The following is a 15,819-nucleotide window of genomic DNA, read 5'->3' as shown; positions in this document are numbered from 1 at the left end:
TGACCGCTTGTTTGAGGATGGAAAGCTGTGCTGAAGCGGATGTTGGTGCCCATGGCCTTCTGGAAAGAATCCCAAAACTTCGAGGTAAAGATGCTGCCACGGTCTGAAGATATTACTTGAGGAATACCGTGCAGAGAGACAATTCGAGAGGTATAGAGTTCCGCCAATTGAGCTGCAGTGATCGACTCTTTGATAGGCAGAAAGTGAGCCACTTTGGTGAGTTTGTCGATGACAACAAATATAGCATCATTGCCACGCTTGGACTTTGGAAACCCAGTCACGAAGTCCATTTCAATGTGGTCAAACTTCCATTCTGGAATGGCAAGAGGTTGGAGGAGACCTGCTGGCCTTTGGTGTTCTGCCTTCACTCTTCTGCAGACGATCGAGTCTCGGGCAAGTAACGTACCGATTGACAAAGGGAATTGAATACGGGATTGATTAAGTCCTCGACATCGTGGTTCATCCGATGAGATCATCGAGGAGCATGTGGGAGCCAACATGGGTATCCAGATCCCGCTGTTGGTTATTGACCGGAGAGTCGTCTCGGTCATGTCTGCTTGTCTCCCGAACCCGTTCGGTGACGCTAGGGTTGTAGAGATATGAGTATGCAGTAATCCGAAAGTTGTTCGGAGTCCCGGATGAGATCCTGGACGTCACGAGGAGTTCCGGAATGGTCCGGAGGTGAAGAATTACATATAGAAAGTGTAGTTTCGGCCATCGGGAAAGATTCGGGGTCACCGGTATTGTACCGGGACCACCGGATGGGTCCCGGGGGTCCACCGGGTGGGGCCACCCATCCCGGAGGTCCCCATGGGCTGAAGTGGGGAGGGGAACCAGCCCATAGTGGTTGGAAACCCTAGGGTGGGGGCGCCTCCACTTGCCTTGGGGGGCACTCCACCCCCCTTGGCCGCCGCCCCCTTGGGAGATCCCGTCTCCAGGCCCCCCCCAGGGGGCCTATATAAAGGGAGGGGAGGGAGGGCGGCCGTACCTCAAGTCTTGGCGCCTCCCTCTCCCCTGCTACACCTCTCCCTCTCGCAGAAACTCGGCGAAGCCCTGCTGCGATCATTGCTGCATCCACCACGACGCCGTCGTGCTGCTGGATCTTCATCAACCTCTCCTTCCCCCTTGCTGGATCAAGAAGGAGGAGACGTCATCCGCTCCGTACGTGTGTTGAACGCGGAGGTGCCGTCCGTTCGGCACTTGGTCATCGGTGATTTGAATCACGGCGAGTACGACTCCATCATCCCCGTTCTCTTGAACGCTTCCGCTCGCGATCTACAAGGGTATGTAGATGCACTCTCCTCTCGTTGCTAGTTGACTCCATAGATTGATCTTGGTGAAACATAGGAAATTTTTTTGTTTTCTGCAACGTTCCCCAACACAGACAAGGGGGCCAATCCGTGAACACTGATGCTGAAGGCCGCCATCCAACGCTGCCGCCATACTTTTCAACAACTTTTTGAATTAACCGGCCGAAATTCGTGCAAACATGGCAGACATCATATAAATCGAACGAAATTCATTACATTTTGGACACATGTCAACTAAAAACTATACCGGACTAAGGTAAGACTAGCCTATGGCCGGCGCCGACGGATATCCATTCTCATGACACAGATACCCATGACTTGTCTAGGCCGGTTGAGGTGGATCTCCATTGTCTTCCCTATGTCTGACAACCCGCTCACCAGACTGCCGTGAGCCCCGGACGTATATGCTTCAGCGCGAAGGGCGACTCTTCCCCGTGTTCGGCAGCGCCGCTCATCACAGGGAAACCCGCCCGGATGTTCTTCAGTCAGAGTGGAAGGGGACGACGGTGGCCTGCCACCGGGCAAGATAGCGGTTGTGTGCGCCGGCATCGCCTCGGCGGTGGCCTTCATGGGACCCAAGCGACGACGGCCTCCCGTGTTCTACTTCTTCTAGATGATGGCGGGGGGCACAAATGTGCTGGACGCCACGTCGCCGATCTTCGAGAAGTCGGCTTCTTTCTCCGCCGGTAGAGCATGGTCACGGAAACGTTGACGACAGATGGCGCAGTCGCAGGCACGGAAGGAGTGGTGCGACACGGCGTCGTCCATGGCAGCCACGATGCTTGTGCCGCCATGGTCCCCCGCGTGTCGTCGTGAAGCAACTCGTCATTTCTGTTTACGGGAGAAAATGCATCTGGACCGCCCTACGGATGATAAAGGCTCGTGTTGGATGACACAACACGTCCGGACACCGCGGTCCGAATGCATGCGCGCGATTTGAGGGTAAAGATGCCGTAAGAAAACAAAAACAACTGAAAATTTGCCAACTGACAGCGATATGCAAGGTCTTCTTCGATGAGGCCACTGTTATTTGTACGTGACAGGCTGACAGCTTGTATCCGACAGGGCATCGAGTTAGCCGAAGGCATCTCGTTGCATGCAGCCTGCATTGTTGCATCTTTGACCGTGTGGATTAACAAGCTATAATATCAAATTTGGTGACAGGTCACCACAGGACAATAAGGGTTCGTTTCGGAGGTTTACGATAGAGATGTTCCTAATCGCGCCAATTTTTTGGAGTTGACCAGTCAATTGATTGATAGCATGTGGACAATGTTGTCACTGGTTATCACGAGGATCAGTTCTTTGATGTACAAGGAACTAAGAAGCACGAGTCCTGCGTTTGATTCTGCATGTCGGGCTGTCGACAGATGCTGTGTGCAACATGATGGTTGGTAGAAACGTATGGTCTGTGGCGAATCCTCCCGTTTTGCCAGGAAAAAATACTATAGTATACATGCTTTCCTTAGGGAAAGATAATATAAACGTACAAGTTTGTTTTTCATCGTAGTCGATGAAGACGTACCCTTTCACTCAGTACATCGTTAGAAGTTCTAAAAAAATATAGAAAATACAAGTATCAAGACTTAAACCATGATAACTAGGCATATCACTGTCCTCCACAACTTGATGTGGACATGTAGAAGCCTTCAATCATGGAAGTTAAACACAAAAAAGATAACGTTAACACATGCGGCAGCCCCTCTCACGTTAGGTTCATAAAAATAAATAAATGTCACGTTCCTAGGTTTTTTTTTAACATCAGTATAGACACAAGCATTTATATGCACGCGCATACACTCACTCATATAAACGCACATACGCACACCCTATCCCTTTGAGCACCTTTCAGAGACAGAGCCGGCATATCATCTTTAGATTTACGAAGTCACCGTAGGCGCCTCGTCATCGACGGGAATGTCTCCTCCCACTGAATACACATCGTCGAAAATTCTGAAATAAATCTAAAATTAAGTGCGAACACCAAAATTTAAACCCTGATAAGTTGGGATATCACAGTCCCTCTAACCATCCAATCACAAATTGGTTCGCCACGTCTCTAGGTCAAGCGAATGGCATTTGGGCTTTTGGGATTTATACCCCAACTAGCTACCTGGCGTCAATCTTCTTTTCCGTGGCTTCCGTGGGTCAACTAGCTAGGGCGCTCAGCGCCACTTAAAGGCACATTCACAAACCAACACACCCCCTTCCCTCCGGCTTGAGCTTGGCCCATTTATGTTTTTCTTTTGTTTCTTCAGACTTCAAAAACATAAGCGTACACTAGCAAAAGGGGTGTATTTGAATATCTATGCACCAACTGGTATGCATGCGGATGTAAGACAAATGCATTTTACCATGCTTACAATGGATCGATGTTAAACTTGATCCTTGATGTGTGTATTTTCTTAATACATCTATGATGCATGTATGAGAAGAAAACAAAAAGACCAGTCTCACGATGGATGAAAGACTGGAGGGTCCTACGGCATATGAATAATTTGAAGGAACGCTCATTTTTTCTCATTTTTACAAGTGACGGGGTGGGTAATTTAGTTCAACTTAAGGACAGTTTCGATGAAAGATGAAAACTTCATAGAAACAATTAACTAAGAGTTTTTTCTGCTTACGAGTGACGCGTGGGTATTTTACTTCAACTTTTAGGATAGTTTCGATAACAAATAAAAAAATCAATGAAACAATTAATGAAGAGTTCTTTTTTCACTTACAGGTGGCATGATAGGTAATTTAATTCAACTCCAGGGTCAGTTTCGAGGACAGATGAAAAAAATCAGAGAAACAATTAACGAAGAATTTTTTTCCACTTATGAGTGGCATGGTGGGTAATTGACTTTCACTTTATTATGACACCTTAGTGTAGGTGGATGGATTAAAAAAACATTGTCCTCTATTATTATGTATATATAAGGAAAATACATCATACCACTGCCCAACCATGGTTCAACAGTAACCACGATAACCAGCGGGCACACCTAACCTTCCATTACTACCTACTATTTTTTTCTTTGTTGTACGTCAACTTGTAACACTAAAAAGGGGATTCTGGTTGGACGTGGAGTTTCTACACCTGGGCTCAAATGTTCCTAGTGTGAATAGTAAAATTAAAAATAGAAAAGAAATAAAAAATTCTGAACTTTTCGTGCATACACTAAGAAATGTTTGTTGTGCATGCAAAATTTCATCACAAAATCACTTTGGTGGAAGCCATGGTGAAAAAAACAAAATCGATGCTCTAAAAATGTTATTTTCAAACGCATTTTGGAGCTTTGATTTTGTTTTATTTGCCGCGAATTCCACCGATGTGATTTTGTGATGAACACTTGCATGTTCAACAGACATTTCTAAAAATATGCCATAAAAAATCAGATATTTTTGAATTATTTTCTATTTTTTAACTTTACTGTTCACACCAGGAGCATTTGAGCCTGTGTGTACAAAGGTACTTTCAATTTTGGTTTCTCCTTTTTCTTTGAACAGTTTTTCTTTGGTTTTTTATTTATTTTTTCTGTTTTTTTCTTTTTCCTACTTTTAGTTTTCTTTGTAAATGTATGAACTTTTTTCAAACCCCTGAACACTTATTTTCAGTTTTTTTGCAACTCTAGTGAACTTTTTTCCAAATTTCATGATCTTTTTTTTCAAATCTGTGATTGTTTTTCAATTTTTTGCAACTTTTGTAGCGAACTATTTTTCAAATTCTGCAAACTTTGTCAAATCCATGGACATTTTTTCAAAATCAAAGATTTTTTTGTAAATCCGTGAACTTTTTATCAAAATCGATTAACCTTTTTCAGATCCGTAAACTTTTTTAAAATATTAGTTAATTTTTTCAAATCCAAGAATTGTTTTCCAAAATAGACAAACATTTTCAATTGAATGATATTTTTTCAAAATCGATGGACTTTTTCCATTTCATTTTCTTTTACTCTCGAACCAATTTTGTAATCCGTGGCATTTTCTAAAAATTGTGAACTATTAAATTGTTGTGAACATTTTTCAAATTCAATATATTTTTCAAATTGGTGAACCTTTTCAAATTCTTGATTTTTTTTTCTGAATAACTTTTTCATAGTACATGCTTGCAAGAGAAAAAAAATTCACTAGCGAGCAGAGATGGATCAAATGATTAGTTCTCAAAGTCAAGAAGAGCGAGAGCAGCGGTCAGGAGCTATACGGGCCACGAACCAACTAGGGGGAGCACACGAGCGAGCTATTCTTCGTGCCGCTGAAGGTGCAGACGAGGAGCTCTTCATAGTAGGATCACGATTCCTATTTAGTGCTTACAACACAGGTTTCTTATGGGCTAGCGAGGGGTCCCCTGGTTTTGGGAACCTTCTAGAAGGTTCCCACCGAGCTTTTTGGGGGCGGTTTTCTATGGTTTTATCAGAACGGGTTTAGGTTAATTCTTTCGTGCTTCCTTTCCTTTTTTGTTTTTTTTCTTTACTCGTCTTTCTTTAAATGCGTGAGCTTTTTTCAACTTGGAATTTGTGAACTTGCAAACCTTTTTCACATTCATACACTCTTTAAATTTTGTCAACCCTTTAAAAATTTATGATTTTTTTTGAAATGCGTGAACCTTTTCAATTTGTGAACTTGTTCAAAATAATGAATGCTTTTCAAATCCGCAAACTTTTTTCAAAGTCATGAAGTTTTTTCAAATTCACGAACGTTCCTCTACTCTGTGAACCTTCTCAAAATCGTGAACTGTTTTTAAATCCATGAACGTTTTTCAAATCCGTGAACTTTTTTCAAACTCATGATTTTTTTTCAAATTCATGAACTTTCCTCGAATACACAAAAAAATCATGTACTTTTTTAAACTCACAAACTTTTCTCATGTTCTTGCACTTTTTTCAAATCAATGAACATTTTTTAAATCTGTGAATGTTTTTTCAAACTCATGAACTGTTTTCAAATTCATGAAATTATTCAAATACATAAAAAAATTCAAATTCTTAACAAAAATTATAATTCATGATTTTTTTTCTCAAATTCTAATTTTTTTGGAATTCGCAAACCTTTTCAATTGGTAAAATTTTCCTGCAAATTCATGAACTTTTTTGAAATTTGTCATCATTTTTGAAATTCATGATTTTTTAGTCCATGGATTTCAAATGAAAGAGTAGTTTATAAAATTTGTATTTTTTATAAAATCCAAGATTTTTTATTTCAAAAATGTTTTTGAGAAAAAACCCCGAAAGCAAAGCAACATCGAAAACTAGAAAAACATGTATCAACGTGCGAGGGCAGACCAAGAAAGACGATGTGCGAGCGAGTCAGCAGGGCGTGTGAGGGCAAACGAGAGTGCGACTTAGCGGTCGAGCGGGACGAGCCGGGCGACCCAGCGACCAAGCGCCGCTTGGCCGCGGCTCGTCTACACCCATGTGAGCGCCATCTCGCGTTTGTGGCGGTTGAAGCGCTGTATAGGCTCTCCCGAATAGAAGGGCAAACATTTCCCTTAAAGAAAAGAATGGCAACACAACCTGCTACTATGGGCCAGTTCTTTCGGGCTGCTGCTTGTGCAGAACCAGCTTTTCCACAGCTGATTCTAAAAAAAAAGCTTTTCCACAGCTGGCTAGGGAAACCACACTCCAGTACATTTTGGCTTAGGTCATTTGAGCTTATTGTTTTCTCAGAAAAAAATGAGCTTATTATCGGATTTGCCCGATGAAAAGTCTACAGTGCCCCCATAATTAATATGAACATGAAACTGATTTCTGAACAATCTAAAATGCTAAATGTCACAATAAAAAGATCGATTCAGTTCAAACATCATGAAATTAATCATTAGTAATTAATTTGAAATGTTGATTATGTCAGCCCTCCTACCAGCTACAAAGAACGATTTAGTTCAAACATCATCATAGCAATACGAATCGGAAGCAAAGCAAAGTTGCCAATCTCTCCACTATGAAGGAGCAAAGGTGACTAGCAATTAAGTCCAACCCACAAAACCGAGTTGAGCTTCGGCTTAGTTTTATAGCTAAGTCGCCTAGAAGCCAAAAAAGAACTGGCCCTATATGGGAGCCGAGCGGAGGGAGGGATATGAGTACTAGTAAAAAATTGACTTGTTGAAACTAGTTTTCGACTCGTTGTTAGGCGAAGGTATATCTAGCAAAATGGAAAGCCTTATATTTCTAGCTTGGAAAATATATTATAAAAAAATATGGCTGATGTGTTGTTGTTATGTCGCACCTTCCAACTTTCATGATTAATATTAGGAGTGAGAAATTTCAAGAAATTCATCATATTTGATATGATATTTAAATTTTAAATTCAATGAACCATATTAGTGTCTTAACTTTTGATCCCATCATCTTTTTCATCCTAAATCCACTAATTTGTACAGTAGTAGTGGACCTTAATTGCTTCCTAGAGCAGTGACATGGACATGTTGCTACATTTGGATCTGGTGTGCGTGCGTCGCAGGCTCGATGCCGGTGCGGTGGCCCTAGGACAACTCGTGAAAACACTCTTTGTCATTGCAGCTGTAGGTGGTTGGCCATCTCCACCAAATGTGCGTGCAGTGGATTCGTGTGCGGCGGCGGCTGCAACGGGGATGCCGACTCAGATTTGGCCTATGTGGTGGCTATCATCCTAGTTGGGCGATCGGGTTTGTCCTTTGCAGTGGTGGCAAGCGTGGTGCATGGATCGTGGACATGGATGTGGCACATGGAAGCGCACGTCGATTGGATGTCACGAGCATTGCAAATGGGGGTGGACGGCGGGTGATCGGGCCCAGATGAGGCCTCCCTACTAGATCTACCTACCGGAATGCTCGATGGAGTGTCTTGGACGGAGTTTTGGACCGCTGCTGGTTGACTTTACTGAAGATGTGGCAGAGTTTTCGAATGGTCCCATATGGGCCCTTGGTGGCAGGAGCCAGGAATGACTTTATGTCTACAGCCTATGTCTTACCATTGTCAAAGAATTGGCATTGTTGGATGGCCCCTTCAGTAGGCTTTTGGAGGTGTTAGTGGCCTTGTTGATGTTGACGTGGGTGCTCTAATTTGCTCCGCATATATGTGGTATGTCCGTTGCATTACAATATCCATGTCATGGATGTGAGCGTGTACGGCTATCGAACTGACGGTTCGGCTTGCAGCAGTGACTTTAAAATTTGGGAAACACTTCCCCTCTATCGTCTGATATTGTCTAATCCGTCAGACTGGTCCAGAACCGTTGATTGATTTTCCATCCAACACTCCCAACCTTCTCCTTTTGCCCACAAATCCAGGCAAGACCCACGCAAACCGCTAATCATTATTGGGCGCAGCGGAAGTTTCGGATGGCTCGTTGCGTCCTCCTACAGCATGCGGCTAAATTTCGTGTTTTGACCCTTTTCTGATATCTATTCAAGATCTGACCCTAGTCTGATAAAATTTTAAGATCTGGCCCTTTTGCTACCGCCAAAATTCATGGCGGTAGGGTCTAACAGCCTACCGCCAAGGTCCCTGGCGGTAGGGTTGCATGCCCTACCGCAAAATTCTCCTAAGTGCTAAACACGGTGCGTGCTCGTGCTTACCACCAAGCACCTTGGCGGTAGGGTTGTACAGGCTACCGCTAATATGTTTGGCGGTAGGGATGTTTTTTATCGTCAAGGTTCCTGGCGGTAGGCTGTTACATCCTACCGTCATGAACCTTGGTGGTAGCAAAAGGATCCGATCTCGATTTTTTTTTAAACTAGGGTCAGATCTCAAATAAATTTGAAAAAAGGGTCAAAAACACAAAACATCATGCTGCCCTCCATCCTCGTCGGCTGCATGCATCTTTGCCCATCTCCCTCCACCTCGATCTGCGCCCTTGAGTCCAACCATCAGCGGCAGTCCACGTCATCAGTAAGCGGCTGCGGGGTAACTGTGGCGGCAGATCGCATCCTACGCCTGCCCATCTCAGCAGCGGCGACTCGTTTCGTCATCTCAGCAGTAGCATGTACGCACAGATCTACCAAGCCAAGGCTAACAAGTCACAACCTCAACTTGTTGATGGGTTTTGATTTCTTTGCAATCACGATGTACAGGTTCCATAATATAGCTGTAATATCTGAACAAATGGGAACGAATATGTAGTGCAAATATGACCCAGTTAGAGTGTATTTTATACCAATTGACATGTGTTGATCCCATCCTATTTATCGCATTTTGATTTGATATAAGTTCACAAAACACACAACTAGGTTAGTTTTCTTTAAGATAACAAATTTCTGCATCTGGCTATCAGCGGCATGGATGCTATCTTGCATTTTTCAAATATTTATTAGGTGCTTCCAGTCAAATTTATGTGCTTCCAGTATGTCTCACTTATGTTGTGATAGAAAAGAATTATTGCTTCAGATCATCCATGCTTCTTACGTGCATATGCTTCTTCCATGCTTCTGGCCCAGATGGAACTTCACTCTTTTGGCATGCTTCTTAGGTGTACAGATGTAAAGATCATTGCTCCAGAACATGCATGCATGCTCCTACCGCCGGGAAGTGTTTTGCCTTAAGGTGCAGGGTCTTTTCAGGCGGAGGTCACTGGATCGAGCAGGGGATGCTCTGGTACCGTGTTGTGCCACACCGTCTTCCTTTGGTGGTGCTGGCCAGGCGTGCAAGAGTCCAGTGTAACGGCAGATCTCATTTCGCTAATATGAATATTACCGAAGATGGGACGAGGAGCATGACAAGGAGGTGGTCGCTGATCCGATCTCATCGGAATGTTGACCCTTTGCTGTAGCGACGCTGAGTAATCGACCCTCCTGCATGCTGCTCATAGTGGAATCTACGCAGCCGTGACCTCGCCATGTGCTTCTCCTCGGACACGTTGCTCCGAACGATGCCTCGGCATCATTTCTGATGCTTCCTGTCAATGATGCAACAGACTCCTTGACTGATTGACCACACATGCAAGAGTGGGAATATCGTGATTCGTTGCTGCATATGCAATGCTTCAGGGTTCTATGTAGAGGAAATTCCTTATATAACACTGTTTTAAATATTGTTTCCTTATTTGACACTGAAAACTTTTTTCTTCCTTATATGACACCATGTCTAAATTTTATGCCCTTTATAACACTTCCATCCATTTTGAGCCTTAACGGTGTCAAATGACAACTGAAAAGACCAATTTGCCCCTCATAGGGTATGTGACCAAAAATTTACGTTGTTGTTTAGCTTCAATATGTGACTTTACTTGGATGGTGTTCGACGTGATTTTGTACCAAAGAGATTTAATTACTGAAAAATAAAATGAATGCAGAATATACAGTGAAGTAAACATGCATAAGTACAATAGTACATGCATATGCGGTAGCTCATCTTTGATTAGTTTTGCACGTACATGCATATTAGGTTGCTCACGTACTCTTACGTGCTAGTCAGGCCTGGTGCTAGTATCTGCATGCATCTAAGGGCTCGTGGCTTTTGGGTGTCGGCAACCGTACAGTCTGATTAGCCTGTAGCCGGAAAGTACACGTACATATTGAAATACCTGCGTGCCGGTCAGTCATGTATCAGCAGCTTGCCGTAGGACCATCTTCACGAATGTTGCATGCACAAGCCCACCCTCACGCACGTATCGCTCACATTAGTCCATCCTCCCGCATCGACGAGCACACACATACTGCTCAGCTGCTTATGTGATGTACTCCATCTCATCCAGAGGAGCCAAGCGGCCAGCGTCCAGTCGAAGCCGAGGCACAGCCTCGTTGCCTACCGCAACGCTCTGCACAAGCAGTTTGAAAGTGTCCGTTCCCTCTATCACTGAATACACACAAATTTAGATCATCTATCACATGAGGGGTAAATAGGTCTTTTCAGGTGTCATTTAACACCGTTATGGCTTTAAATGGATGGAAGTGTCATAAAAGGCATAAAATTTAGACACGGTGTTATATAAGGAAAAAAAAAGTTTTCAGTGTCAAATAAGGCAACAAATTTTAAGACAATGTTAAATAAGGAATTCTCTCTTCTATGTATTTGGTTTCTGGGTAGCTATGTATCATTTGGTTTAGTTCCCTATACATGCTTCCGTATCATACGTGACATGTTTCCGTCGTTTGTACAATATGCTTCCGAGTATCCTACATGTTTGCTTCATTCTTAAACAAAACTATGGAAATGCTTCGGTATTTTTTTGTTCCTGCTTAAACAATTGTCAAATTATGTTTCTCACTCATTAGGACATAAAGTGCATCGGTTGGAAGCCAAAAAAATGTGAAAGCTATTGGAAGCAACAACCTACTACGTTTCTGCTTCAATAATCATCTTTATCTTTCTTCTAAGCATTCTCATAGGTCACAGAAGCAAAATATTTTTTCTTTGAAAGCAAATTATATTCTCTGTTGGATGCGATGATGACAGGAAAAAAAAGGTGAAATAAAGTTCAATGGGAGCAATATTGGTAGGAAGAAAAAAATCATTGGAAACATAATTTAATGCAAAAAATCCACGGTCGAAAGAAAATACTAGTAGATCAAAATAATCTTGTTGGGAGCAATCTCACTATCTTCGGAAACAAAGTATTATTGGAAGGAAGCAGAATTAATTTGCACTGGAAATAAATCTCACCGTCTGGAAACAAAATATGTTCCTATATACAGAAGTACGTAGAATGCAGGGCCCTAGCAGTTGGATTTGAGAGAGATTTGCGGGAGTGGTTATTACGGAATAAATCATCACTAATACTCCCTCCGTTCCTAAATATAAATTTTTTTAGATATTTCAAATAGAATGCAACATATGAATGTATATAGACATATTGTAGAGTATAGATTCACCTATTTTGCTCCGTATGTAGTCACTTGATAGAATTTCTAAAAAGACTTATATTTAGGAACAGAGGAAGTAGATCGTTGCATGTAAACCAACCAAGCACCTTTTCTGGGGTCGGGCTCTCCTGCTGGGTTCCCAGCATGCACTATCGTGTAGGGCCAACCAACTGCCAGCACGTGCCGCTGGACCCCACCACTCAAACAACACAAGGTATCTCTAGTTGCAGTTGCGTTCTAGAAAAACAGTAAAACAATCTTTTTTCTTTCCCGTGTGATAACAGATTGCCGCCAAAACCTCTTCGTGGCTACATCCTTTCTCCTACCCATCTACTTCATTAACAATTGTTGCCCCTGGATCACAAGAAAACAGGGCAGGATCGATAGAAATTGCCCTCTCCGTGGATCAACATCTACAGATTTCTTCAGCATGGAAGGAGCTTCTCGCACTTCATTGTCCATAGGTACCTTGTTGGCTTGTTGCGTTTGGAATATACAGATTATCAGCACTCTTGTATACGGAGGAGATAAGATTAAAACAAATAAACAAAGAGTTCAATATCTATGACATGCAAATTAATCCTTCAGAAATAGCTCCCCGTACTTCATCTTCCATGGCCCAGTTTCTTGTGTTCAAACACATGGAAATTTACCCTTCAGAATTGGACTATAATATTTCTGCGAGTGATGATCACTTCTACTATGCTGCACACACTATGCATCGATGGGCAAAATCCTGGCACTCAAGATGGAACTAGGACAAAAGTTACTCATGGCCCTGTTTTTTTTTCGAAAAGGAGGTTAAAACCCCCGGCCTCTGCATCAATGCGATGCATACAACCATTTTTATTAATTATTCAGGAGAGTACAAGATATGAAATTAACACATACGACTAAGTCGACTTCTTCCATAGCAACGTCTTCAAGAAGGTATACCCTCGTCGTTGCTGAGCCCGACCAATAATGGTCAGGACAAGAATTTTCACCCCGGACATGAAGCGGTGTTCCAATCAGCATCTTGATGATAGATCATTATATAGTCGCCTTCGTCAGTACTCCACTCCCACCTTCACGGCCGTCGGGTGGGCGCCCATGTCTCGGTGCGGAACTGGCCGCTGCTACTCCACACCGGCGCCAGTCACATTGCAGCATGCTTGATACAGTCGGAGCTGCTGCTCCGGAACTAGAAGTCGGCGGGGAACCACCACTGCGCCCCTTGCTCATCAGCGTAGGACTCCGCCGCTCGCGCCTCAAGCATCCTTGTGCGATGGCCGCCACCCTCGCACCGGACGAGAATCCTCTTTGAGCCGGCATCGAGTGCCGCACACGACCACCGCTGCTATGCCTGCAAATATGCCGACACACTTGAATATGCACTGTTGTGCCACCTGATCTCCTTATCGCGGTTATCGAGGGCCGCCACCCCCACCGCAGTGACCAACGAAGGCCACCGCCCCCGCCGCCATGACTACCCATGCATCCATTGCCGGCGATGTTGTGCGTGGCGTCGTCTCTACGAAGCGCTGGCACCATCATATTCACCTCTCTCGCACACCGAGACGCCGCCACCGACATATTGGCGCACGACAACGAAGCAGCATCGTCCAAATCTGCCTCGTCCATGGTCGCCTCTGGTACTGCGATCATAGACGCCTGTGCATTGTTCCATGGCCACCTCACTCAAGGCTGACCCATCCTTCACCATAGTTGTGCCGTTGTCGGCAGCACCGGCGTAGTCGCATGCCAGCGCTGGCTTCACATCTGACTCGAAGGCCGCATCCAGATCATCGGCGTTGCAGTTTCTCGTTGTGACCTCCGCGGCCACGTACGAGAAAGTGCTGAGACGTGCGGCATTAGGATCTCCGTGGTTGCACACACACTCTTGGCAGCGCTCACCACTGCAGTTACGGGCAGCCGCGCCGATGCCACCGGCCGCGCCGGCTGCATGAGCGAGTACGGGTGTGAAAAGGAGGAGGCGCCTTGGCCAGCGCCGCGGCCAGGACCGACGAGGGACGTCTCACCCTGTGCCGGCGCATGGATGCACGTGACGACGCCGTGGCCACGACCGCACCCTCTGCTCTCATGCCACCCCCCGAGCACCACCTGCCGCCTCCAGCCATCTCCCTCCGCCCCGGACACAGCCATTCCCGAGATCCAGCCTCCTGGAGGCCGCCGACGGATTGTGGTGGCTGGGGATGTGCGCGAGATCTCCGATCCGTTTTTTTTCGGATCAGGAGGTTCTTTCTTGCCCATCCTCTCTACCTAGCCGTGAAGGTGAAGATAGTCAAGCTTGGTGCAGACAGGTCGAGGTTCAGCTTAATAGTAAAGATGAAGAAAACGACCAAGCTTCCTTCTAGTCCTGCGCCATGGCAGGGTATTCTTCCTTGGTCTCTTGGTCGTGGAGAGGGGTGCCCTCATGGCCCTGTTAGGTTCAGTACTAGCTATATCATTACCCAACTTCTGTCCAGATATAAAAATATGCTTAAGGTTGGCAACTCTGAATCATGTGCACCTATTTGCTTCTTATCCATCAGTATATGGCAGTCGTGGACAATTAAATAAAAGAGGGAGCAATTATACATCAGCATCATGAGTTGATTTAGTAAAGAGACATCAGCTCGATCTTACTTAGAATCAAAGTTCACTACTAATAGAGTACCACCTAAGTTTATTTTAAATTTTAACGTATCAAACTTCTCCTTTGACATGTTCTCTTTTTTGCCAACTCTAATGAAAGAGATTATTGTATATCAAAGAAAAATATCAATATTTTGCTATTAATCCTGTGAATACCGTGTGATGTTTGCAAAATGTTTTGACCTATCTTCAAGTGCTTTTCAGGTTTCACTAAAACTAGGACTGTGAATATCTTGTGATTTTTTACTTCGCTAGAAATTAAAATGAACATGCACATGTCATTCACTGGTATTGACTTTTGGACTAACATTGTATCTAGAGTTCCCAAATGTTAGCGGGGTAGGGATGGCCAACATCTCAGAAACGACCAGCTGCCAATTAAGGTATTGTTCACTTATAAGTCATATTCCCAATTGAAGTTTATATCTAACAAGAAATCATTTCTTTGTTCTTTCAAGTCTTGGGTAGTCAATCAAGTCACATACAAGACAAACATTTTTAAATAGCTCTATATAAACTTTGTATATCAGTATTGCTCTACAAAAAAGTTACCTTGCGATGTAATAATTTATCTTACCATTTCTTTTGATGTTAGATGCACAGTGGTTTTATGCTCAAATAAAGATATATTCATGAATATGGATTAGTTGCTCTTTGATATGTTATATGTGTAACGAGGTTTAGATTTCCAGTCAAATATGGTCTTAGGCACTAAATTAACTAAAAGGCACTTTAACCAATTTGTTATTTTCCCGTGTGTGCAATTGAAAAGCAGAGTAGATAGCTCGCATACTTCAAAGTTCGGTAAATAGCTACTAGTACAAAGCTACTAGTAATAGATCGCATACGTAAATAGGTGAGAACTAATTAGCTACTAGTATAGAGGTAGATGAAGCACTGAATCATCATTTACCTTTGCCTGTTTAGTTTGCATTGTGTTCGCATCTTCTAATGCGACTGCGCAATCTCCGGCGGAATCTCGGTCACCGGCTGCACGCGTTGCAGCTCCACCATCCACCATTTTTTAAGGAACGGGTCAGCCAGAACCTTGGCCTGCCATTGGGTGCACCGGGAGTGGGCGGCACTAGCTGCGACGGCCCCGTCTTGCCG

Source organism: Triticum urartu, chromosome 7 (assembly GCF_003073215.2).
Source record: "Triticum urartu cultivar G1812 chromosome 7, Tu2.1, whole genome shotgun sequence".
Lineage (NCBI taxonomy): Eukaryota > Viridiplantae > Streptophyta > Magnoliopsida > Poales > Poaceae > Triticum > Triticum urartu.
Note: the sequence above shows the minus strand (reverse complement) of the source record.